The sequence below is a fragment of the Leucopleurus acutus genome (assembly GCF_964270905.1).
Source record: "Leucopleurus acutus genome assembly, chromosome: X".
In the NCBI taxonomy this organism is placed as follows: domain Eukaryota; kingdom Metazoa; phylum Chordata; class Mammalia; order Artiodactyla; family Delphinidae; genus Leucopleurus; species Leucopleurus acutus.
The window spans coordinates 129442975-129469063 of NC_139148.1; the positions used below are offsets into that span (position 1 = coordinate 129442975).

A 26089-nucleotide genomic window follows, 5' to 3' on the forward strand; every position below is an offset into this window, starting at 1 on the left:
GTCACATAACACCTCTAGTAATAGCCTTCTCATCTTTAAAATTAAAATAACTTCACTGATATGTTGTATCAATATTAAATAATGCATTAAAATTTCCAGACTTAATACTTAATATCTAGAAGTATTCAAAGTTTGTTTTCTCTTTTGTAAAATAGTAGCTTATGTACTTGAATGCATAATTCAAATGTAAATAGTCACAACAAAATATTGGCACCCCCATCAGCCAAAGCCATAAGGAAAGCTTTGGTCAAAAAGCACTGGAAACCAGTGAAGACTAGAGGTGATTGGCTGGTTTAGTGAAGAGTACCACAAGTGATACAGATACCTCATTTGGAAGGGGGAAGAAAGAAGGAAACTGTAGTGCAGAGCTAACTGACATCAATATGCTGAAGAGATAAAAACAGACACCCTGTCAGGTCTTGGCTCACATTTAACTTAATCACCAATGTTCTGAATCCATCTTACATGGGCTGTGGGGAGAGAGGCTACAGGAGCTCAATTGATTTTGTGAAAACCTCTTTCTCATTTTCCCTTAACTCTCACTGCGGGGAATCTTGACCCTGGTTAGCCTAGTTTGATTTCTGGGAAATAGGTCTATGAATTGAATGAAAAGCCAATTTTTTTATTACTGGAAGGGGATAAAAAGTAGAATCCTCACAGAGTCATAGCAAGCTATAAAGGGCTTCAGAGATATCTACTCCAGGTGGATTTATAGATGGAAATTGTAAAGTCCCTGAACATAAGTTTTAACCACACTGACTGTTAATGGAAAAGTTAAAATTTGGATCCAGAATTCCTGAATATAAAGCCAATATACTGTGCTGCCTCTCTTACTGAAATAATAATTTCCTTGATGATGCATTTCCATCCCTTTCTGACTCTGTGCTGATAGCAGCATTCTTCACTAATAAATTTTAAGTCAAAAATTAATGCAAAACATCATTCCAAAACAATTTTCAATAGATTTCTCTATGATTTTGCACTTGATTCCTGATAAATTTTTCTTCTTATGTGGTCAATTATTGCAGGGGGAGCTGGAATCTTGTTTAATCTAGAACACAAGTTAGAACTCTCTCTTCTTAAATAACTGAAGTGCAACAAGCTGAAGATTCTGTAGTTTGTACCCATCCAAAATAGTCTGGGGGAACAACAAAGAATCATAGTATGTCAGGATTATGGAGGACCTTAGAGACCATATAATTATTTCCCTTCATTTTACAGATTGACAACCTAAGACACCAACAAAAGAAAGGGATTGTTTAAAGCCACATGCTTATTAAGTTGATGAGACTGATGCAATAACCATGCTTGTTTTGCCTTATATCTGTCATTACTGGCTGGACTAAATATGATATTAATAATGCATCATTTAAAATGAAAATGATGTTACTAATACAGTATCTATAGGTTAGGCAAGTTTAGTCATTTTTTTAGTCTTAAAAATGGAATAGTGGTAAATCCAAAGAACTAGGGTCAAATGAACAGAGTTTTAGTCCTGAATCTGCCACTAACTGATCATGTGAACTATTTCCTTACATGTGACACAGAGATAATTCCCCAACTTATAATGCTTTCAGAAGAAATAAGTAAATAAGATAATAAACCATGAAATTGCTTTGTAAATGGTAAAGCTCAACATACATTGAGGTTGATCATTCCTTTTCCCCCAAACTCCTGAAGATGTAATGAGACACCTTTGAAAGATATGCACTTCTATGCTATGGGAAAAGTTAAGCTCACCAAGTGATTAAGTTCAGGGTAAGTAATAAGTATTAGTTCAACTACATTGAGAAAGGACCCTGATGTGTTTATGTCAGGGGGAAGCAGAAGAGGCACAGATGTGGAGTTGCTGATACAGTTCATAAAACAACCTAAAAAGAGGATAAATTTACTTCATTAAAAGGATGGCATTTTCCCTAATACTGTATTATCTCCTGGGGGAGAACAGATTTTAAAAATAAAGAAAATCCAAAATTACTATGCAGAAGGTAGTGTCAACAAGATGGAGAGGTCTCAAAGCTCATCTCCCCCTTACACACACACACACACACACACACACACACACACACACACACACACACACAAATCCATAAGAACAATAAATAACTACAAACTGAAGAAAACAGCTAAGGGAAAGCTCTAGAAAACAAAGAAGCAGTAGCAAAAACCTGAGGAGCTCAAAAATCAAGATGGCCACATAGAAAAGTACAGGAAGCATGCTACCTATGTCACCTCATCTCCCAGTCAGGACCTGCTCTGCACCTGGAAGAATCACCTCTGAGGAAGTTCACCACACAGGGAGAAGGAGGGCAGGAGAACCCCAGCAAAAAGCCTCACCACTGTGGACATTTGCAGCTTTTGCTACAGAGGTCTCCCACAGTCTTTCCTGATTCTGATGTCAGTTGATGAAATGGAGTGGCCCCCTCTACATCTCTACTCCCTGGAGCTGTCACTGAGGTGAGACTTGCCCTCAGGGTCCCCAGCTGCTGCTGTGCCCCACTCTTAGAAATCAGATGCCACAGCATCTTGCCATATACGAGATTGGAGCTGCCTCTGCTCTTCACTCTCCCCTGGCCACAGTCAAGGCTTTGTCCCACCTTCACCAGGAAAGCCTCTTCTGCCCTGGTCTAGCCTCCTTGGTTATAAGTCACACTATGGCTGCCATTATCCAGGCTTTGCTGCTGCTGCCCTGAGTCCCACCCACCAGGTTCCAGGACAAGGCTCTGAATCATCATTGCCAGTGGTGCTAAAATTGCCCTAAGCCCCACCTCTTGGGTCCCAAGTCACTCTTAGACCTCCATTATCAGGGTCCTGATGCTGCCATCTGGGACCCACCCACTGCATTCCAGGTTGTGGCTCTGGGTCTTCATTGCATGGGATGTGGCTGCTGCCCTGGGCCACACATCCCAATCCGAGGTCAAGACTCTGAACTGTCATTGCTGAGGTGGACTCCACTGCCCTGAACCCTGAACTCTGGATTCCAGGTTGTGTCTCTGGCCCATCACTGCTGAAACCAGGCTACCTCTACCCTGAGCTCTCCACCAACCCCCATCCCAGATCAACGCTTTGAAACATCATTCCCAGGTGTGTTACCACTGACCTGAGCTCTCCCCTCAGGTTTCAGGTTAGGGCTCTGACACATGATAGCTGGGACTAGGTAGCCACTTCCCTGAGCCCCATCCCCTGGGTTCCAGGTCACAGCTCTGACCATCATTGCCAGCACTGTGCTGCCACTGCCCTGTGCCCAGGTCCCTGGATCCCAACACATAGCTTTAACAGACTACTACCAGAGTTGTGTTACTGCTTTCCTGCAACTTCCCCCTGGGGCCAGAGTTGAAACTTTGACCCACCATCCCCAGGCTATGCTACTACTGTACCCTGGCCCCTGGGCTCAAGCCACCATTGTACCTTGTCATCCCATGGCTTGTGGAACTGCTGCATTCTGCCCTCTCCCTACCAGCCAGAGTCACAGCAGTGAGCCCCTGAGACCCAGGTACTGGTTCCATGGGATATCTACACATGCCCACATCCTAGAAACCAGTGATATAGCTGCAACAAGTGCACCTGTGCTTCAGGACCCAGGTGCTGTGTTAGTTCCATGTGCACTGGATCCTCGGGCATTAGCTCTGAGGGTTCTATGTGTCAGCATGCCAGACCAGGCATTGAGAAGGATCTCCTCAGGTAGAACACCCTCCCATGGGCAAAAAAATAAGGGGTGAGAACAGAAAGACCCCAGTAGCCTTAGCCTCTGAAGATTCCAATAGCCCTATCTGCCATTGCCACCTGCAGGTCCTCTGCAGCCTTGGCCACAGAAGACACCCACAGTCTGGCCAATGGCAATGTCTGCCAATGGAGCAGCATGGAGACTACACCACTGTGCCTCACCAGGAACCAAGGATGCTGCATCCCACCCAGCTGGTGCCTTTTAAAGCTACCTCCAAGTGAAAGTCTTTCACTACTGTAGCCAGTCCAAAAAGAATGGAAGAGGTGAGTGCACCCTTAAATGCACAGACATCAATACAAACCAATCATAAAAATGAAAATGTAAGGAAATGTGATACCACTAAAGGAACAAAATAATACTCCAATAACTGACCCCAAAGAAATGGAGATCTGTGAGTTATCTGAAAAAGAGTTCAAAATATAAAGAACTCCTACATGCCAATTAGAAAAAGAGAAACAGCTCAATTGAAAATGGGCAAGGGATAAGAACACATGGTTCATGAAAGAGGATCCAGAAATGTCAAGACACACAAGAAAAGATGCTCAACGTTACTAGTAACTGGGAAGATGCAAGTTAAAACACCAAGGGGATTCATCTCATAGCCAGCATATGTGCAAAGGCTGAAAAGTTTGGTAATAGCAAATACTGGGGAACATGTAGGAACCAGGAATTATTCTGAGGGTCAGATGATGCAATTACTTCCAGGAGCAATTTGACAGGATCTAACGGAGTTGAAGATGTACAGTCCTTGTGACTCAGCAATTTCAAGTCCATTTGACTCTACTAGAAACCTCCTTGCCTGAGCATAAGGAGGAAAGTAGCAAGTTTTCTCTACTGTACTGTTCTTTTGGTTTTGTTTTGTTTTTTGCAGTATGTGGGCCTCTCACTGTTGTGGCCTCTCCCGTTGCGGAGCACAGGCTCTGGACGCGCAGGCTCAACGGCCATGGTTCACGGGCCCAGCCGCTCCACGGCATGTGGGATCTTCCTGGACCGGGGCACGAACCCGTGTCCCCTGCATCAGCAGGCGGACTCTCAACCACTGTGCCACCAGGGAAGCCCATACTGTACTGTTTTAATTGCAAAACATAAATATGAAATAACGCTTGCTCAGTTAGAGAATGAAAGTGTAAACTCTGGCTTTTGCATATGATCCTAGACAGCAATGAAAATGAGTAAATTAGATTGACATGTATTAAGCCAGATAAAGCCCAAAATCAAAAATCTGAATAACATTGGGCTTCAAAAGGATATGTATAATTTGACATCATTGTACAATTTTAAAACTCATAAAAGTTTTATATTTTAGACAGTTGTGAACTGTACATTGAGAAAAGTATAAAAATGCATATCTGCATAGTGTTCAATTATTATAAAGTGAACCTCTATGTAACCAAATAACCAGAACCCCAAAAGCCCCTGTGCGTACTTTTCTAATCCAACCCAGCCCCTCCTGTTCCCCTATAGGTAACAACCAGCCTGAATTTTTGTGTGTATAATTAATAATAATAATTGTAAGGATGCTCAATGAGATTCAAGTGAACACAGATATACAAATCAATGTACTCAGGAAAATAATACATGAACAAAATGAGAAACTCAACAAAGAAACAGAAATTTTTAAAAAATGAACCAAACAGAAGTTCTGAAGATGAATACAATGGATAAAATGAAAAATGCAATAGACAGCTTCAACAGTATGCTCAATCAGGCAGAAGAAAGAATCTGTGAGCTTGAAGACAGATAGTTTGATATTATCCAGTCAGAGGAGAATTAAACAAAAGAAATTAGAAATTAGAATGAAAAAAGTGCTGTATAGCTCAATATTTTGTAATAACCTAAATGGGAAAAGAACTTTAAAAAGAATAGATACAGGTATATGTATAACTGAATCACTTTGCTGTACACCCAAAACTAACACAACATTGTTAACCAGCTATAAACCAATATAAAACAAAATTAAAAAAAACAGAGGGGAAACAGAGACTTTACTCTTGGAGGACACACACAAGGTCTTGCATGCATCGGGACGCAGGGCAAAAGCAGTGACTTCATAGGAGCCTGGGGCAGACCTACTTGCTGGTCTTCGAGGGTCTCCTGAGGAGGCAGAGGGCAACTGTGGTTTTCTTGAGACATAAAAGCTGGAGGTGAACACACCTGGGAGTACCCATCTGAAGGCTGACATCTTGCTTGGACATTAGCACCAAGACCTGGCCCAATTCAACAGCCTCTAGACTCCAGTGCTGGGACACTTCGGGTCAAACAGCCAACGGGGCAGGAACACAGTCCCATCCATCAACAGACAGGCTGCCTAAAGACTTCCTGAGCTCACAGCCATCTCTAGACACTCCCCTTGACATGGCACTGCCCACCAGAGGGCCAAGACACACCTCCACACACCAGTGGGCAGGCACCAGTCCCTCCCACCAGGAAGCCTGCAGGAACCTCTAGACCCACCTCACCCACCAGGGGGCAGACACCAGAAGCAAGAAATATACAGTCCCACAGCCTGTGGAACTGAGTTCACAAACACAGCTCAGAATCTACCTTGGGGCCAGCTGGTCCCTGGCCCGTGGGTGATGAGAGAGTACTACTGGGGCATATAGCACATCCCATACAGATAGCCACTTCTCCAAGCTGGAGAAACATAGCTAACCTTCCACATACATAAAAACCCAAATAGAAGGTTTAGAAAAAGTGAGACAGCAGAGGAATATGTTGCAGATGAAGGAATAAGATAAAACCCCAAAAGAACGACTAAGTGACATGGAGGTAGCCAATTTACCAGATAAAGAATTCAAAGTAATGATCATAAAGATGATCCAAGATCCTGTGAAAATAGTGGATGCACAGAGCAAGAAGTTACAAGAAGTTTTTAACAAAGAATTAGAAAAAATAAAGAACTGAACAGTTGAAGAATACAATAACTGAAATGAAAAATACGCTAGAAGGAATCAATAGTAGAATAAATGAGGCAGAAGAAGAGATACATGAGCTGGAAGACAGAGTGGTGGAAATAACTGCCATGGAACAGAATAAAGAAAAAAGAATGAAAAAAATGAGGACAGTTTAAGAGATTTCTGGGACAATGTCAAATGCAGCAATATTCACATTATAGGGATCCCAGAAAGAGTAAAGAGAGAGAAAGGACCTGAGAAGATATTTGAAAAGGGAATAGCTGAAAACATCCCTAACATGGGAAAGGAAGCAGTCACCCAAGTCCAGGAATCACAGAGAGTACCATGCAGGATCAAGCAAAGGAGGAACTGGCTGAGACACATAGTAATCAAACTGACAAAAATTAAGATAAAGAGAAAATTTTAAAAGCAACAAATAACATACATAACCCATAAGGTTATCAGCTGATTTTTCAGCAGAAACTCTGCAGGCCAGAAAGGAGTGGCATGATATATTTTAAGTGATGAAAGGGAAAAACCTACAACCAAAAATACTCTACCCAGCAAGGCTCTCATTCAGATTCGATGGAGACATCAAAAGCTTTACAGACAAGCAAAAGCTAAAAGAATTCAGCACCACCAAACTAGCTTTACAACAAATGCTAAAGGAACTTCTGTAGGCAGAAAAGAAAAGGCCACAACTAGAAACAAGAAAATTATGAAATGGGAAAGCACACTAATAAAGGCAAACATACAATAAAGGTAGGAAATCATCCACACACAAATATGATATCTAAACCAGTAATTGTGAGAGGAGGAGAGTACAAATGCTGGATATTTCCAATACATTTGAAATTAAGAGATCAGCAATTTAAAACAAGCATGCATATATGTAGACTGTTATATCAAAACCTCATGGTAAACACAAGCCAAAAATATATAATAGATATATACACAAATAAGAAACAGTAATCCAAACACAACACTAAAATAGTCAACAAATCACAAGAGAACAAAAGAGGAAAGGAAGAAAAAAGACCTACAAAAACAAATCCAAAACAATTAACAAAATAGCAGTAAGAATATACATATCAATAATTACCTAAATTTAAATGGATTAAATGCTCCAACAAAAAGACACAGACTGGCTGAATGGATACAAAAACAAGACCTGTATAAACGCTGTGTACAAGAGACCCACTTCAGACCTAGAGACACATACAGACTGAAAGTAAGAGGATGGAAAAGTATTCCATGCAAATGGAAGTCAAAAGAAAGCTGGAGGAGTAATACTTATATCAGACAAAATAGACTTTAAAGACTAAAGTCTTTAAAGAGACAAAGAAAGACAAGAGACAAAGGACACTACATAATCAAGGGATCAATCCAAGAAGAAGATGTAACAATTGTAAATATATATGCACCCAATGTCGGAGCACCTCAATATAGAAGGCAAATGTTAACAGACATAAAGGGAGAAATCGACAGTAACACAATAATACTGGGAGATTTTAACACTCCACTTACATCAATGGACAGATGATCCAGACAGGAAATCAGTAAGGAAAACAGGCCTTAAATGATGCATTAAACCATATGGACTTAATTGATATCTAGAGTGTTTCATCCAAAAGCAACAGAATACACATTCTTTTCAAGTGCACATGGAACATTCTCCAGGATAGATCACATGCTGGCCCGAAAAGCAGCCTCAGTAAATTTAAGAAAACTGAAATCATATCAAGCATCTTTTCTAACCACAACATTATGAAGCTAGAAATCAACTACAAGAAAAAACTTCAAAAAATACAAACAGGTGGAGGTTAAACAATATGTTATGAAACAACCAATGGATCATTGAAGAAATCAAAGAGGAAATAAAAAATACCTAGAGACAAATGAAAATGAAAACATGATGATCCAAAACTTATGGGGTGCAACAAAACAGTTCTAAGAGGGAAGTTAATAGAGATACAAGCTTACCTCTGGAAACAAGAAAAATTTCAAATGAACAACCTAACGTTACACCTGAAGCAACTAGAGAAAAAAGAATAAACAAAACTCAAAGTTAGTATAAGTAAACAAACCATAAAGATCAGAGCAGAAATAAATGAAATAGACTAAAAAACAATAGAAAAGGTCAATGAAACTAAAAGCTGGTTCTTTGAAAGGAAAAACAAAATTGATAAACCTTTAGCCAGACTTATCAAGAAAAAAAGGGAGAGGGCCCAAATCAATAAAATTATAAATGAAAAAGAAGTTACAACCAACACCACAGAAATACAAAGGACCATAAAAGACTACTACAAGCACCTATATGCCAATAAAATGGACAACACAGAAGAAATGAACAAATTCTTAGAAAGGTACAATCTCCCAAGACTGAACCAGGAAGAAATAGAAAATGTGAACAGAACAATTACAAGTACTGAAATTGAATCTGTGATTTAAAAACTCCCAACAAACAAAAGTCCAGGACCAGATGGCTTCACAGGCAAATTCTATCAAACATTTAGAGAAGAATTAACACCTATGCTTCTGAAACTACTTCAAAAGGTTGCAGAGGAAAGAATACTTACGAACTCATTCCATGAGGCCACCATCACCCTGATACCAAAGCCAGACAAAGATATCACAAAAAAAGAAAATTACAGGCCAATATCACTGATGAACATTGATGCAAAAATCCTCAACAAAATACTAGCAAACCAAATCCAATGATACATTAAGAGGGTCATATACATGATCAAGTGGGATTTATCTCAGGGATGCAAGGATTTTTCAATATTCACAAATCAATCAGTATGATATACCACATTAACAAATCAAAGAATAAAAAACTTCTGATCATCTCAATAGATGCAGAAAAAGGTTTTGATAAAATTCAGCATCTATTTATGATAACAACTCTGCAGAAAGTGGACAGAGAGGTAACATACCTTAACATAATAAAGGCCATATATGACAAACCCACAGGTAATATCATACTCAATGGTGAAAAGCTGAAAGCATTTCCTCTAAGATCAGGAGAAAGACAAGGAGGTCCACTCTCACCACTTTCATTCAACATAGTTTTGGAAGTCTTAACCATGGAAATCAGAGAAGAAAGAGAAATAAAAGGAATACAAATTGGAAAAGAAGTAAAACTGTCACTGTTTGCAGATAACAGGATACTATACATAGAAAGTCCTAAAGATGCTACAAGAAAACTACTAGAGTTCATCAATGATTTTGGTAAAGTTGCAGGGTACAAAATTAATACACAGAAATCTGTTGCATTTCTATACACTAACAATGTAAGGTCAGAAAGAGAAATTAAGGAAACAATCCCATTTACCATTGCATCAAAAAGAATAAAATACCTAGGAATAAACCTACCAAAGGAAGCAAAAGACCTGTACTCCCAAAACTATAAGATGCTGATGAAAGAAATCGAAGACAACACAGACAGATGGAAAGATAAACCATGTTCTTGGATTGGAAGAATTAATATTGTCAAAATGACTATACCACACAAGGCAATCTACAGATTCAATGCAATCCTTATCAAATTACAAATGGCATTTTTCACAGAACTGGAACAAAAACATTTTAATTTTTATGGAAACACAAAAGACCCTGAATAGCCAAGGCACTCTTGAGAAACAAAAACGGAGCTGGAGGAATCAGGTTCCCTGACTTCAGACTATACTACAAAGCTACAGTAATCAAAACAGTATACTAGCATTTAAAACAGACATAGGTCAATGGAACACGATAGAAAGCCCAGAAATAAACTCATGCACATATGGTCAATTAATCTATGATAAAGTAGGCAGGAATATACACTGCAGAAAAGAGAGTCTCTTCAGCAAGTGGCAGGGGAACATTGGACCGCCACATGTAAATCAATGAAGTTAGACTACTCACACTATACACAAAAATAAACTCAAAATGGATTAAAGACCTAAAAATAAGACCAGATACTATAAAACTCCTAGAGGAAAACTTAGGCAGAATACTCTTTGACATAAATTGCAGCAATACCTTTTTGGATCCATCTCCTAGAGTAATGGAAATAAAAACAGAAATAAACAAATGGGACCTAATTAAACCGGAAAGCTTTTGCACAGCAAAGGAAACCATAAACAAAACAAAAAGACAACCTACAGAATGGAAGAAAATATTTGCAAATGATATGATTGAAAGGGATTAATTTTCAACATATGCAAACAGCTCATACAGCTCAATATCAAAAATAAAAAACAACCTAATCAAAAAATGGACAGAAGGTCTAAAAAGACATTTCTCCAAAGAAGACATACAGTTGGTGGAAAGGCACATAAAAAGATGCACGACACTGCTAAGTATTAGGGAAATGCAAATCAAAATATAATACACCACACCAGTATCACCTCACACCAGTCAGAATGACCAACATCAAAATATCTACAAATAATAAATGCTGGGGAGGGTGTGGAGAAAAAGGAACACTCCTACACTGTTGGTGGGAATGTAAATTGGTACAGCCACTATGGAGAACAGTATGGAGGTTCCTTAATAAACTAAAAATACAGCTACCATATTATTGATCCTACAATCCCACTCTGGGGCATATATCTGGAGAAAACCATAACTTGCAAAGATACATGCACCTCACTGTTCACTTTAGCACTATTTACAGTAGCCAAGACATGGAAGCAACCTAAGTTTTTCATCAACAGATGAATGTATAAAGAAGGTGTGAAATATATATATATATATATATACACACACACACATACATGCATATACACATACATACACACACCAATGGAATATTTCTCAGCCATGAAAAGAATGAAATAATGCCACTTGCAGCAATATGGTTGGACCAAGAGATTATACTAAGTGAAGTAAGTCAGACAGAGAAAGACAAATATAATATGATATCACTTATATGTGGAATCTAAAAAAATGATACAAATGAACTTATTTACAAAACAGAAGCAGACTCACAGACATAGAAAACAAACTTATGGTTACCAAAGGGGAAGGGGGGAGGGATAAATTAGGAGTTTGGGATTAAAATATACCTACTACTCTATATAAAATAGATAACCAACAAGGACCTACTGTATAGCATAGGGAACTATATTCAATATCTTGTAATGACCTATAATGGAAGATATTATAAAAAAGAATATATATATATATATATAAAACTCAGTTATACATATAGGAGTTACTGAGCTGTATACCTGAAACTAACAAATTATAAATCAACCATATTTCAATAAAAAAAAATTTTAATAAAAAAGAAGTTAATCTTGAAGAAGCATAAAAAAATAAAATACATTTTGTCTAATAGGAAAAAAAATAGTTACAGCTATAATATTATGTTGATAGATACATAACATAAAAAGATGAAAAGTGAGGCATCAATATAAACTGTGGGGGCAAGTAAATGTGTAAAACTTTCTTATGCAATTGAAGTTGTTATCAGCTTAAAATAGAAGATTATAAGATACATTATGAAAGCCTCATGGTAACCACAGAGCAAAAATTAGATACACAAACAATGTAGAGAAAAGAATCAAAGCAACACACTAAAACAATCATCAACTAACAAAGAAAGACAGCAAGAGAGGAGGAAGGAAACTAAGGAACTTCAAAATAATCAGAAATCATTATTAAAATTTAGTGATAGTAAGTCTTTATCTAATCATGTCTTTAAATATAAATGTTTTAATTCTTCAATTAAAAGACACAAAGAAGCTAAATGGATAAAAACAACAACAACAACAAATACCAAGGCCCATCTATATGCTGCCTATAAGAGGCTCACTTAAGCCTTAAGCACACTCACAGGCTGAAAGTGAAGGGATGAAGGTATTTCAAGCAAATGGAAATGAAAAGAGAGCAGGGGTAGCCATATTTATATCAGACAAAAGATACTTTAAGTAAAAAACTGTAACAGGATACAAGAAGGTCATTATATAATGATAAAAGGGTCAATTCATCACAAGGATATAACAACTGTAAACTCATGCACACTCAATATTGTAGCACGTAAATATATTAAACAGTTATCAATGGATCTGAAGGGAAAAATAGACAGCAATGAAATAACAGTAGGGGACTTCAATACCACACTTTCAATAATTGATCCATCATTCAAATAGAAAATGAATAAGGAAATAATGGATCTGAATGATACCTTGGACCAAATAAACCAAACAGACATTTACAGAACATTCCATCCAACAGCAGCAGAATACACATTTTCTCTAGCACACACAGAACATTCTCCAGGATGGTTCATGTAATATATCATAAAACATGTCTTAGCAAATTTAAGAAGATTGAAATCATAAAAACTATGTTTCCAACCACAGAAATATGAAACTAGAAATCAATAACAGGAGGAATGCTGGAAAATTGAAAATATGTGGAATTGAACAACATGCTCCTGAACAACAAATGGGTTAAAGAAGAAATCAACACGGAAATCAAGAAATATTTTGAAACAAATGAAAATGGAAGGACAACATATCAAAACATGTGGGATGCTGCAAAAGCAGTTCCCAGAGGGACGTGTATAGCAATAAATGCCTACATTAAGAAACAAGAAAGATCTCAAATAAGCTAGAAATAGAAGAACAAACTAAGTCGAAAGTTCACAGAAGAAAGGAATTATCAAAGATCAGAGCACAGAGCTTCCGGGAAGATGGCGGAAGAGTAAGACACGGAGATCACCTTCCTCCCCACAGATACAACAGAAATACATCTACACGTGGAACAACTTCTACAGAATACCTACTGAACACTGGCAGAAGACCTCAGACCTCCCAAAAGGCAAGAAACCCCCCCACGTACCTGGGTAGGGCAAAAGAAAAAAGAATAAACAGAGACAAAAGGATAGGGACACGGGACCTGCACCAGTGGGAGGGAGCTGTGAAGCAGGAAAGGTTTCCACACACTAGGAAGCCCCTTCGCGGGCGGAGACGGCGGGTGGCGGAGGGGGAAGCTGCGAAGCCACGGAGAAGAGCACAGCAACAGGGGTGTGGGGGGCAAAGCGGGGAGAGATTCCCACACAGAGGATCAGGGCCGACCAGCACTCACCAGCCCAAGAGGCTTGTCTGCTCACCCGCCGGGGCGGGTGGGGCTGGGAGCTGAGGCTCGGGCTTCAGTCAGAGCGCTGGGAGAGGACTGGGGTTGGTGGCGTGAACACAGCCTGCAGGGGGTTAGTGCACCATGGCTAGCTGGGAGGGAGTCCGGGGAAAAGTCTGGACCTGCCAAAGAGGCAAGAGACTTTTCCTTCCCTCTTTGTTTCCTGGTGCACGAGGAGAGGGGATTCAGAGCGCTGCTTAAAGGAGCTCCAGAGACAGGCTCGAGCCGCAGCTAAAAGCGCGAACCCCAGAGACGGGCAGGAGACACTAAGGCTGCCGCTGCTGCCACCAAAAAGCCTGTGTGCGAGCACAGGTCACTGTCCACACCCGCCTTCCGGGAGCCTGTGCAGCCTGCCACTGCCAGGGTCCCGGGATACAGGGACAACTTCCCCGGGAGAACGCACGGTGCACCTCAGGCTGGTGCAATGTCACGCTGGCCTCCGCCACCACAGGCTCATCCCGCACTTCGTGCCCCGCCCTCCCCCTGGCCTGAGTGAGCCAGAACCCCCGAATCAGCAGCTCCTTTAATCCTGTCCTGGCTGAGCGAAGAACAGTCGTCCTCCGACGACCTACACGCAGAGGCGGGGCCAGATCCAAAGCTGAGCCCCTGGGAGCTGTGAGAACAAAGAAGAGAAAGGGAAGTGTCTCCCAGCAGCCTCAGAAACAGTGGATTAAAGCTCCACAATCAACTTGATGTACTCTGCATATGTGGAATACATGAATAGACAACGAATCATCCCAAATTGAGGAGGTGGACTTTGAGAGCAAGATTTATGATTTTTTCCCCTTTTCCTTTTTTTGTGAGTGTGTATGTGTATGCTTCTGGGTGAGATTTTGTCTGTAGAGCTTTGCTTCCACCATTTGTCCTAGGGTTCTATCTGTCCGTTTTTTCTTTGTTGTTGTTGTTGTTTTAAATTTTTTTTCTTAATAATTATTTTTTATTTTAATAACTTTATTTTACTTTATCTTCTTTCTTTCCTTCCTCCCTCCCTCCCTCCCTCCCTCCCTCCCTTCCTTCCTTCCTTCCCTCCTTTAGACAACGAATCATCCCAAATTGAGGAGGTGGACTTTGAGAGCAAGATTTATGATTTTTTTCCCCTTTTCCTCTTTTTGTGAGTGTGTATGTGTATGCTTCTATGTGAGATTTTGCCTGTATAGCTTTGCTTCCACCATTTGTCCTAGGGTTCTATCTGTCTGTTTTTTTTTTAATTTTTTTATTTCTTTTCTTTTTTTTCTTAATAATTATTTTTTTATTTTAATAACTTTATTATATTTTATCTTATTTTATGTTACTTTATCTTTCTTTCTTTTTTCCTTCCTTCCCTCCTTCCTTCCTCCCTTCTTTCTTTCTTTCTTTCTTTCTTTCTTCCTTTCTTTCTTTCATTCTACTTCTACTAATTCTTTCTTTCTACTTTTTCTCCCTTTTATTCTAAGCCATGTGGATGAAAGGCTCTTGGTGCTACAGCCAGGAGTCAGTGCTGTGCCTCTGAGGTGGGAGAGCCAACTTCAGGACACTGGGCCACAAGAGCTCTCCCAGCTCCACATAATATCAAATGGCGAAAATCCCCCAGAGATCTCCATCTCAACACCAGCACCCAGCTTCACTCAATGACCAGCAAGCTACAGTGCTGGACATCCTATGCCAAAAAACTAGCAAGACAGGAACACAACCCCACCCATTAGCAGAGAGGCTGCCTAAAATCATAATAAGGCCACAGACACCCCAAAACACACCACCAAACATGGACCTGCCCACCAGAAAGACAAGATCCAGCCTCACCCACCAGAACAAGGCACTAGTCCCCTCCACCAGGAAGCCTACAAAACCCACTGAACCAACCTTAGCCACTGGGGACAGACACCAAAAACAACGGGAACTACGAACCTGCAGCCTGCAAAAAGGAGACCCCAAACACAGTAAGATAAGCAAAATGAGAAGACAGAAAAACACACAACAGATGAAGAAGCAAGATAAAAATCCACCAGACCTAACAAACGAAGAGGAAATAGGCAGTCTACCTGAAAAAGAATTCAGAATAATGATAGTAAAGATGATCCAAAATCTTGGAAATAGAATAGACAAAATGCAAGAAACATTTAACAATGACCTAGAAGAACTAAAGATGAAACAAACAATGATCAACAACACAATAAATGAAATGAAAAATACTCTAGATGAGATCAATAGCAGAATTACTGAGGCAGAAGAACGGATAAGTGACCTGGAAGATAAAATACAGGAAATAACTACTGCAGAGCAGAATAAAGAAAAAAGAATGAAAAGAACTGAGGACAGTCTCGAGACCTCTGGGACAACATTAAACGCACCAACATTCGAATTATAGGGGTTCCAGAAGAATAAGAGAAAAAGAAAGGGACTGAGAAAATATTTGAAGAGATTATAGTTGAAAACTTCCCTAATATGGGAAAGGAAATAGTTAATCAAGTCCAGGAAGCACAGAGAGTCCCATACAGGATAAATCCAAGGAGAAACACGCCAAGACACATATTAATCAAACTATCAAAAATTAAATACAAAGAAAAAATATTAAAAGCAGCAAGGGAAAAACAACAAATAACACACAAGGGAATCCCCATAAGGTTAACAGCTGATCTTTCAGCAGAAACTCTGCAAGCCAGAAGGGAGTGGCAGGACATATTGAAAGTGTTGAAGGAGAAAAACCTGCAACCAAGATTACTCTACCCAGCAAGGATCTCATTCAGATTTGATGGAGAAATTAAAACCTTTACAGACTAGCAAAAGCTGAGAGAGTTCAGCACCACCAAACCAGCTCTACAACAACTGCTAAAGGAACTTCTCTAGGCAAGAAACACAAGAGAAGGAAAAGACCTACAATAACGAACCCAAAACAATTAAGAAAATGAGAATAGGAACATACATATCGATAATTACCTTAAATGTAAATGGACTAAATGCTCCCACCAAAACACACAGATTAGCTTAATGGATACAAAAACAAGACCCATATATTTGCTGTCTTCAAAAGACCCACTTCAGACCTAGAGACACCTACAGACTGAAAGTAACGGGATGGAAAAAGATATTTCATGCAAATGGAAACCAAAAGAAAGCTGAAGTAGCAATTCTCATATCAGACAAAATAGACTTAAAAAAAAAAGATCAGAGCAGAAATAAATGAAATAGAGACCAGGAAAACAATAGAAAAGATCAATGAAACTAAGTGCTGGCTCTTTGAAAAGATAAACAAAATTGGCAATGCTTTAGCCAGATTAACTAAGAAAACAAGAAAGAAGACACAAATAAATAAAACTAGAAATGAAAGAGGAGACATTACAACAAATAGCACAGAAATATAAAAAATTATGAGAGACTACAATTATATGTCAACAAACTGGATAACTGAGAAGAAATGGATAAATTCCTAGAAACATATGACCCACCAAAAAATGAATCATGAATAAACAGAAAATCTAAAGAAACCCTTAACAATTAAGGAGATTGAATCAGTAATCAGAAAACTCCCAAACACAGAAAAGCAAAGGATCAGATGGTTTCACCAGTGAATTCTACCAAACATTTAAAGAGGAATTAACACCAATCCTTCTCAAACTGTTGCAAACATCTGAAGAGGAGGGAACACTCCCAAATTCATTTTATGCAGCCAGCATTACCCTGATATCAAAGCCAAATAAGACACCACAAGAAAATAAAATTACAGACAAATATCCCTGATAAAGATGTAAAAATTCTCAACAAAATATTAGCAAACTGTTTTCAAAAGCACATTAAAAATATCATTCACCACCTCATTACAAATAGCTCAATTTCGTTTCTTTTTATGGCTGAGTAATATTCCATTGTATATATGTGCCACATCTTCTTTATCCATTCATCTGATGATGGACACTTAGGTTGTTTCCTTCTCCGGGCTATTGTAAATAGAGCTGCAATGAGCACAGCACAGGGAGATCAGCTCGGTGCTTTGTGACCACCTGGAGGGGTGGGATAGGGAGGGTGGGAGGGAGGGAGACGCAAGAGGGAAGAGATACGGGAACATATGTATATGTATAACTGATTCACTTTGTTATAAAGCAGAAACTAACACACCATTGTAAAGCAATTATACTCCAATAAAGATGTAAAAAAAAAAATCATTCACCTTGATCAAGTGAGATTTATCCCTGGGATGCAAGGATGGTTTAACACATGAAAAACAACAAATGTAATACACCACATTAATAGAATGAAAGATAAATATGATATAATCATCTCAACAGAGGCAGAAAAAGTATTTGACAAATACAACATCATTTCATGATGAAAATGTTCATCAAATTGGGTATAGAAGGAATATTCCTTAGCATAATAAAGGTCATCTATGACAAGCCCACAAATAACATCATACTCAGTGGTAATAAGTTAAAACTCTTTCCTGTAAGATCAATACAGAGATGCCCATTCTTACCATTTGTATTCAACATAATAATAAAAGTTCTAGCCAGAGCAATTAGGCAAGAAAAAGAAATAAAAACACCCACATCAGAAAGGAGAAGTAAAATCATTTCTGTTTGCAGATGATATAATCTTACATGTAGAAAACCTTGAAGACTCCACTAAAAAACCGTTAGAACAAATAAATGAATTCAGTAAAGTTTTAGGATACAAAATCAAGACACAGAAATCAGTTGCATTTCTATACACTAACAATGAATTATCTGAAAGAGAAGTTAAGAAAGCAATCCCATTTACAATAGCATTGAAAATGATGAAATATTGAGGAATAACCAAGGAGGTGAAAGACCTGTACACTGTAAATTATAAGACATTGATTGAAAGAGATTAAAGAAGACACAAATAAATAAAAAAGATATCTCAGGTTCCTGGATTTGAAGATTAATACTGTAAATATGTCCATACTACCCATAGTGATCTACAGATTCAATGTAATCCCAGTCAAAATTCCAAAGACATTCCTATTCACAGAAATAGGAAAAATTATTCTACAATTTGTTTCAGACCACAAAAGACCCTGAATAGCCAAAGCAATCTTGAGAAAGAAGGGCAAAGCTGGAGGTATAACAATACCTGATTTCAAGCTATATTACAAAGCTATAGTAATCAAAACAGTATGTTACTGGCATAAAAATAGGCACATAGATCAGTGGAACAAAATAAAGACCCCAGACATAAAACCTCACAAATATTCTCGACTAATTTTTGATGATGGAGCCAAGAACACACATTGGGGAAAGGACAGTCTCTTCAATAAAAGATATTGGGAAAACTGGATATCCACTTGAAAAAGAATAAAACTGAACCCCTACCTTACACCACTCACATAAAATTAACTTGAAATGGACCAAAGATTTAAATGTAATACCTGAAACTGTAAATCTCCTTGAAGAAAACATAGGGGAAAAGAGCCTTGACATTGGTCTTGGCAATAATTTCTTGGATAAGTCACCAATAGCACAGGCAACAAAAATTAAAATAAACAAGCTGGGCTACATTAAACTAAAAAGCTTCTGAACAGCTAAGGAAACAAGCAATAAATGGAAAAGAAAACCTACAGAATGGGAGGAAATACTCCCAAACCATATATCTGATTAGGAATTGATATTCATAATATATAAAGAACTCATACAACTCAATAGCAAAAGGGAAAATAATCCAATTAAAAAATGGGCAAAGGACCTGTGTAGGCATTTTTCCAAAGAAGACATACAAATGGCCATCAGGTGTGTGAAAATGTGTTCAACATCACTAATCATCAGGGAAATGCAAATCAAAACCACAATGAGACATCAACTTGCCTGCTATGATGGCTTTTTATCCAAAAGACAAGAGATAACAAATATTGGCAAGGATGTGGAGAAATAGGAACCCTTGTGCACTCTTTGTGGGAATGTAAATTGGTATTGCTATTATGGAAAACAGTATGGTTATTACTCAAAAAGTAAATATTGTACTACTATATTATCCAGAAATTCCACTTCTCGGTATATATCTGGAGGAATTAAAATCAGTGTTGCACAGGGATATCTGCATCCCCATGTTCACTGCAGCATTATTCACAATAGCAAAGGTACGGAAACAACCTAAGTATCCACCAATGGAAAAGAAAATGTGAGATATACACATACACACACAAACACACACACATATACAAGAGAATATGGCATGTGTATGAGAAAGAAGTCAATCCTGCCATTTGTGACAACATGGATGGACCTTGAAGGCATTGTGCTAATTGAGATAAGTTAGAGAAGGACAAATACTGTATGATATCACTTATATGTGGAATCTAAAACAACTGAACTTGTGCAAATGATAGTAGAATGGTAGTTACCAGAGGTTAGGGTTGGTGAGGAAATGGGGAGCTGTTGTTTAAAGGTACAAACTTACAAGTAGTAGATAAACAAGTTCTGGAGCTCTAATATACAACATAGTGATTATAGTAAACAATACTATATTATAAACTTCAAGGTTACTAAGAGACTAAATCTTAACTGTTCTCAACACAAAAGAAATGATAAATATGTGACATCATAAAGGCATTAGCTAACTCTACTATAATCGTATTGCAATATATAAATGTATCAAACCAAAACATTTTTCACCTTAAACTTACACAATGTTATATGTCAATTATATCTCAATTTTAAAAAGTATTTTTAAAAATTCCTTTTCAGATCATGTATCTGCAATGTTCACAGACCTTTCATAAGTCTTCGTGGTTACCAAATAAAATCCAACTCCTTGGACTGATATTCATGGCTTTCTGTGAATGTGCAATCTATTCCCAATATACTTTTACAGGTGTACATTCCACTACTTCTCTTTCTGACCAGAAATCATAGCCATATTAGATTATTCACCATTTCCCAATACTCCCCATGTTTTCATTTTCCGAGTCCAGTCATTCCAATAAGTGGAAAGGTCTAGCTAAAAATTCAGCACTAGGGATACCAGTTATATACTGGGAAGGGAATGAGAAACACCTGGAATTCAATAACATACATTCTAATGTTTTTACAGAAGCCACTTAAAGAAAAAAGAATAAACTGATTTTTGACTAGAATATGTCCAATATATCTCAAAAAGACAACTGTCTTTTTCTTAAATGGCTTCTATAGACTGGTTATGAAACTAAAGAAGTATTAGCTTAAGACACACCCATTCGCTATGTGGTCCACCTGTTCACACTATTTGCAGAATTAAAGTAAAATAAAAACCAAGTCCTTCATACCTTCTTAGTAACTAAAAGCCACTGCTTCACAGAAACACACGAGAAGATCTGACTACTGTATCTTGTGAATGATTAAATGACAAGGTACTAACCTTAGAGATATGATTTCATATGTGAACATCAGCAGGTGTACCCTAACTTAAAATGGGTTGTATTCCAAAGTTTGCAAAGAATTAAAGGCACATTCTTCCTTTGAAACAATGCCATAAAGGGTAGCTACTTTTCCAGGCAAGGCTACACAAGTCTTTATTTCTCATAATTTATCTGAATGATTGTAATTGCCAATGCATGAGCACTATTTCAGCAACATTTCTCATTAAGTGGACTTTCATAGGCCAGCCTGAGAACCATTTATAACACTGCCTATGTGGAGAAAAGAATTATGACACAAAAGAAGGGAAACTACAGTACTAGGCATATTCTCTTCCCCACTATTATTTACTCTCTACCCCACAACCATGGCCATGACCAAAGCAATGAGCTGGTCATGGCCTCAAGTCTCTCAATCAATCCTAGTGACTAGTATCCTTACAATGGAGAGTCCTGACAGTCATCACCTTAACCAAGAGATCACATTTAGCATTAGTAATACTGAGACGACCTTGCCTCCTGACATGATACAATAGGAAGTCACAGTGTCATCTACCAAATATTCTTGATCCTGCCTTCAAATGTCCAGCTCTGCCCTGTGTTACAAATTCTACACTTCTACTTCAAAATGGAAAATGATATTTCTTATTCCTCTAGGTCCTATAAGAAAATTACACTTGCCCCATTTTAGCACAGGCTAGGCAGTCATGTGGCTGAGATATTAAGTATTCAGAGATTGAGGTATTACTATACATAAGTAGATGTTCACGTACACAAAATAAATGGACATGTGCCTAATTCATACTTAAAATTGACCAAACACATGAAAACCAATACATTGTAGCAATTAATAGCATGTACTCTGGAGCCAGACTGTCTGGGTTTCAGTCCTGGCTCTGCCACTTTTTAACTGTGTGAGCTTTGGCAAGTTACTTGACCTCTCCGTGTCTCCATATTTTATCTGTGAAACAGGAATAATAGCAGCACCTAGGTAGAAGGTCTGTTATAAGGATTATATGGATATAATTAACCTATGGATATATTAACCTATGTAAAGCACTTAGAATAGTGCTTGGTACATAGTAAGAGTTATTTAAACATAAGTTTTAAAGTAACAGGATAGGATATGAAAACTATAAATAAGAATAAAGTATTGAACTAAGTTTCAAAAAAATCTAATTAGAGAACAAAGGAGAGTGTTCAGTTTTAAGCAATGTCTGGAAAATCATATCATGTCAGGAGAATAGTTGAAAGTAATAAGAGTTATCCTGTAGACAAGAAAGCATGGAGTAGCTCTGAGACCTGTTATGTGGAAAAGGAAGCAAGTGCCACAGGGGCCTAAAACTGGTAGGCATTAGAGGAAGGTGGACTTCTGCTCAATATAGGAAGCACTTTCCAATCCCTAGAGCTATATGCCCATGGTAATAATGCAGTTTACTACTGGAGGGATTCAAACTGGTAGGTCAATCATAAAGCATAATGCAAGAGGGATTCTTGATCAGGGTAGGAGTTTAGGACTTAGAGCTTCTCAGGTCCCACATCTGATTCTTAAATTTTAAGATTTGGTGATTGAATGGTAAAAGTATTAATGTATTGATTCCATAATAGAGATTATATACACATAGAAGAGATTAGACTTTGCATACTTATAATTCAAGTCAAAATTAGCTTGAGACATTCCCACTCAACATGTGCCATGCCTGTCCACATTATTCACTGAGTTAAAGTAAAATAAAAACCAAGTCCTTTATGTTTCTCTTAGTAACTTAGTATTTACATGTGTGGCCACAGGTGCCAGTTTATTCTGAGATTAAGAGAACTGAGAAAATATATTTCACAATGAAAGCAGACACTTACAAGGACCTATGGAACATGGCACCAAGTCAGACTATGAATGTGACAAAGAGACAATGAATCAACAGTTCAACCATTTCCTCTTAAATTCACAGTATCTGCTCTCACCACTGCCAGCACTATGTAATCTTGTTGCAGAAAAAGTGGTGATATGGTGTCATGTAAATGTACAGCCTTGTGCCCAGTGTCTTTCATTTCCCCTTCCAGATATATTATACACTCTTCACCCTGTTCTCTTTCTTATAACGGTAAACTATATGAACTATATCAGCAGGGCTGCCACAGCCTCTGGCTTCAGAAGACAGAGGGAAAAAGAAGGGAAAGTCTGGGTATGTAATCTCTTGGCTCTCTCCCTGTGAAATCTCCTCCACTAAAGATCTCTTCACCTCTTAAGTAAACTTGTTTTACATGACATACCTACTGCTGGCCTTAGGTTCTTGCTGTATCTGTTGGGGGTGTATCTACACCCAGACCATACCTTTACTGTTAGGTCCTTTGCAAATGTACCCTCCTCAAATAGTCTTATTTGAAATGTCCCATCTGTATTCTTTGGGATCCTGTCTGATACACATCTCAAGTTTCAACAAATCTCAGTCAGACCTGGACAGAATATCCATTTGGCATTTACTTGCTACTGAGGTTGACCCATCATGAAATTGCTTATATTCAACCATTTTGACCCAGAGAAATGACATTTTCATAATGCTCCAACCTAACACTGTTCACACATATAGTTCTCATTTGTTAATGGTCAAACGAGGAAGCAGGAGTATAAGAAATTCCTTTATTACATGAAGCTGAAATTGTTCCCTGTAGCTTTTCTTTAAAAATATGGGACTTGGAATCAGAGACTGGTGTTCTAGACCTAGCTCTACTATTAATTTTCTGTAAAGTCTTAGAAAAATAAATTTCCTTTTCTGGAACTCAATTTCTTCATGCACAAAATGAGGAATCAGACTAGATGCTCTCTATGCATTTTCCCATGTCTGCTATTCTAAAATTTCAGAATCCCATATTCCTAACTATACTGTAAGTTCTTTGAAAACAAGGACTGTGTCCCCAAAGTATTGTTCAAAGATTCCTTACATCAGAATCATGTGGGGCACTTGATAAAAATGCAAATTTTAGGCACTATCCCCAGAGCTACTAAATCAAATTCTCCACGTGTGGAGCCTGCTTCCTTGCTTACACATACCAAACATTGAGAACCATTGCATTTAGAACATGATTAGAATATGTTAGAACAAAGTACTGGTCAATAAACCAGTACTCCTCAACAGTCTCTGCTTTTTCAAGCAGGATGTTTTGGCCTTCTCTTTAATATAATTATTAAAAGTCTTGATTATTTGATTTTCTAAGCACCAACAGGACATAAACAAACTGATGTAAACAGGAGAGGTGACAACTGACACTGAGGATGGAGACACAAAAAGAAAAATAGCAGATATAGGATAAACACAATGAATGCTCTTTATGATGATCAGAGAGTCACCAAGAAGTGGGACTATTCTGTTCAAAATCCTTGTTTAGGATTATTAGATAGCATGCAATACATTTTTAGAGAACTTTAATTCTCAGAGTTAAAATTAAAAAGCCTGGGCTTCCCTGGTGGCACAGTGGTTGAGAGTCCGCCTGCCAATGCAGGGGACATGGGTTCATGCCCCAGTCCGGGAAGATCCCACATGCCACGGAGCGGCTGGGCCCGTGAGCCATGGCCGCTGAGCCTGCGCATCCGGAGCCTGTGCTCCGCAACAGGAGAGGCCGCAACAGTGAGAGGCCTGTGTACCGCAAAAAAAAAAAAAAATTAAAAAGCCTTTAACATTTGAAGAGGTAAGATTCATTTATTTAGAATTTCCATCTTATTTAGAACATCTATCATGCCCAATGAAATCACATACATGAGAAGTTAATAAGACAGAATTAGTCTTTTTTTTCCCACACTGGGATAAAGAACAAAAAGGGCCACATGGGCCATGTTTCTAAGGACATATCAGTCCAGTTGTGTAGCCCTCAGCCCCAGAGATTATTGTTGAAAATGCTGATAGAAGATGGAAAGACTCAGAGTACATTAAGATAATCAACTCTGCAAAAATAATTAGGAACAAGTCCTAATGCTTCCAAGTATATGGGACAATAGCCAAATGTAAAACAACAACAAACACTACCAAAGAATAAAATATCCTCCGTAATATTGAAATATGTAGAGGCTAAGGGGGTGATTTCTAGTAATGATATTCTCTGAATGAGGTTGACTTTTAAAGTCAAAAGAAGTTCAAAATAGCTGAAGAACATAAAGTTTGGTGACAGGAGGACTAAAAATAAGGGTGACAAATGGGTGGAGGCTGGGTCATACTGGGTCTTATAAAATCATATTAAGGAGTTGGGACTTTAGGGATAATAGAAAGTCATTAAGTAACTCTAAATAGGACAGATATAATGCAACATGCATTGTGGAAGAAACACTGGCTACATACTTTAGGAAGTAAAACCAATTAGAGACTCTTGCAGTAGTCCAAGTGGAAGACAACATCGGATTAAACTAGGGTGGTAGCAGGAAAGTTGGAAAAAAGTAGATGAATCCAAGGAATGTGGGAGGAAGAAATGACAGATCTTAGGGATTGATTGAATCTGTAAAGTGAAGGGTAGAAAGCATAGCCATAAAAGCATGAAGAAACCAAATATAGAATTTACTGTTACTACTACGTCAAGATTTCTTTTACTATGCCAGTAAAACCATCCCCCAGCTACTTCAGGGTATTACCATCAGCTGAAGGGAACCATCTCACTGTAAAATGCCTGGGAGGACAATGACTGACTGAGATGAAGCTACAAAAGCCATTCATGCTCCATATCTCCCCATGGGGTCAAATGGAAGCTACACTTCAAGTGAAATCACACCTTTGTTTTACTTTTGCTCCTTCCCTATTTCACTTCCCTTACTTCTTACAAGTTTCCCTCCTTAACAAATGAATCTACATGTGCAACAGAAACAGACTCACAGAGACAGAAAACAAACTCACGGTTACCAAAGGGGAAAGGGAGGGGGAGGGATAAATTAGGAGTATGGACTTAACAGATACACACTACTATATATAAAACAGATAAGCAACAAGTATTTACTGTATATCACAGGGAACAATATTCAATATCTTGTAACAACCAATA

The 26089-nt window shown here is 38.3% G+C and overlaps 1 protein-coding gene across 1 annotated transcript in view; it reads right to left on the bottom strand.

Moving 5' to 3' along the window:
- GABRA3 (gamma-aminobutyric acid type A receptor subunit alpha3) overlaps positions 1-26089 on the bottom strand; it is a gene marked incomplete at both ends in the record, with an annotated part of 152459 nt that overhangs the window by 126020 nt on the left and 350 nt on the right. The gene's annotated exons all lie outside the window — the stretch shown is intronic.